The sequence below is a fragment of the Heptranchias perlo genome, unplaced genomic scaffold (assembly GCF_035084215.1).
Source record: "Heptranchias perlo isolate sHepPer1 unplaced genomic scaffold, sHepPer1.hap1 HAP1_SCAFFOLD_147, whole genome shotgun sequence".
NCBI lineage: Eukaryota > Metazoa > Chordata > Chondrichthyes > Hexanchiformes > Hexanchidae > Heptranchias > Heptranchias perlo.
The window spans coordinates 1,052,989-1,055,397 of NW_027138722.1; the positions used below are offsets into that span (position 1 = coordinate 1,052,989).

The 2,409-nt window shown below is 44.8% G+C and overlaps 1 non-coding gene across 1 annotated transcript; it reads right to left on the reverse strand.

Annotated features, from left to right (window-relative positions):
- Positions 1 to 1,423: 1,423 nt before the first annotated feature.
- Positions 1,424 to 1,495, reverse strand: trnag-ucc (transfer RNA glycine (anticodon UCC)). Its single transcript has one exon. It is a non-coding gene; the product is annotated as a tRNA-Gly (tRNA).
- Between the last annotated feature and the right edge of the window lie 914 nt (positions 1,496 to 2,409).

The following is a 2,409-nucleotide window of genomic DNA, read 5'->3' on the forward strand; positions in this document are numbered from 1 at the left end:
CCAAACGCTTTTCCTTCAAATTTTCAAATCCCTCTGCAGGGAAGTGGCGACTAAAATGGTCAGACTGAGCAGCGAGATGTAACTGTGTGACACGTTTCATTTCATTCCCTTTATCTTCATTGATGCTGTCCTCCTCAATGTGCTGTAACAGTGTGAAGCAGTAAATGAGCTCCGCTCCCATTTCTGAGCGTAACTCTTCAAAAACCCTGCAGTTCAGTGAGCTCCCTTTAATGAAAAACCCCTTCTCATTCCAAGCCATTAGAGAGAGTGCGGTGCCCAGAACTGAGCACTGAACTCTAAATTATGCCGAACCAGAGCTCTGTCTCACGGTGACATAACTTCCACTGCTTTGTATTCCAATTCCCTTGAGATAAAGATCAAAATTTAATCTCCACTTTAACATTTTTTTGTGATTTAGTTATCACTTTTAGTGATTTCTGTACTTGGACCCCTAAATCGCTCTCTTACCCCCACAGTTCCTAGCTTCTTGCCATTTAGAAAATACACAGATCTATCGTTTTATGGTCCAAAGGGATGACCTCACACTTCCCCACGTTGAACTCCATCTGCCACAGTTTCACCCACTCACTTAATCTATCAATGTCCCTTTGCAAATTTCTGCTCCCATCTACAATGTTTACTGTGCTACCTAAATTATTGTCGTCAGCACACTTGGAAATAAAGCTCTTTACATAAGAACATAAGAAATAGCAGCAGAATAGGCCATATGGCCCATCGAGCCTGCTCCGCCATTCAATAAGATCATGGCTGATCTTCGATCTCAACTCCACTTTCCCGCCCGATCCCCATATCCCTTGATTCCCCTCGAGTCCAACAATCTATCGATCTCAGCTTTGAATATAACTCAACGACTGAGCATCCACAGCCCTCTGGAGTGTAGAGAATTCCAAAGATTCACAATCCTTTGAGTGAAGAAATGTTTCATCATGTCGGTCCTAAATGGCCGACCTCTTATCTTGAGACAATGAGCTCTAGTTCTTGACTCTCCAGCCAGGGAAATCAGACTCTCAGCATCTACCCTGTCAAGCCGTCTAAGAATTTTATACATTTCAATGCGATCAACTCTCATTCTTCTAAACTCCAACCAATATTGTCCAATTTTGCACAATATTTCCTCATACTACAATTGCAGCAAGACCTCCTTACTCTTATATTCCAACACCCTTCCAATAAAGGCTAACATATCATGTCCCTTCCTCACTCTCATGAGACCCTTGGTAACTCAGTATTTCCAGCATGTTTTTCTTCTTTTCCTTCGATGGGGAAAAGAAATGAAGGTTGATAACATTTTACTATAATTACACTCGATTATGTTTTGGAAACAATATCCAACTGAACTGCATCAAATTCGATTGTAAACTTAAGAGTTTCTGATGGAAATAAACTAATAAGCACATTTAATTGCGATGGCCGGGAATCGAACCCGGGTCAACTGCTTGGAAGGCAGCTATGCTCACCACTATACCACCATCGCTGAAAATAATCAACAATAAAATAGTTCCCAAACATCATTTGAACTGGTTTCTGACGGATCCTTTCTCGCTCTGTTGCAGTTCCTGTTTCCGCCCAGTCGATTTCGCCAACCCCCAATCAATGGAAATTCCACACCAGCCAGTAATTCTTCACCTGATATCGGACTGAAGAGACAGTCGATACCTGCAATACTTGACCAGCTGGAAATACATTTTACCACAGCTCACATCAGCCTTTGAGTAAAGTTAAATAATTCCATTAAATCATTACAGAGACCTGACTACCAACTGGACAGGAATGGCAGCTTAATATTCAAGTCGATAAGATGTTTAGAAAGGACAGGGAAATAGGGAAAGGAGGAGGAGCAGCAATATTACTAAAGGACAATATTACAGCAGTTCAAAGATATAATATCAGTGAGGGTGAGCGGGCAGTGTAAACACTCTGAGAGAGAGCCATCACAAGTGCCCCCACTGTACCCCTCCAGAAGGTATAAGAAGGGCGAGTGCGGGAGGATTTCTTCATTCTTTGTGAAAGTGTTTGTGAGATCGTGGAAATGTCTGGAAGAGGAAAAACCGGCGGTAAAGCTCGGTCCAAGGCCAAGTCTCGCTCATCCCGGGCCGGACTGCAGTTCCCTGTTAGCCGTGTTCACAGGCTCCTGCGAAAGGGGAACTATGCTGAACGTGTGGGTGCCGGAGCCCCGGTCTATCTGGCTGCTGTGCATCGAGTATCTGACGGCTGACATCCTCGAGCTGGCCGGCAACACGGCCCGGGACAAACAAGAAGACCCGCATCATCCCCAGACACCTGCAGCTGGCCATCCGCAACGACGAGGAGCTCAACAAGCTGCTGGGACGGTTGACCATCGCTCAGGGTGTTGTCTGATATCCAGGCCGGGCTGCTGCCGAAGGAAAC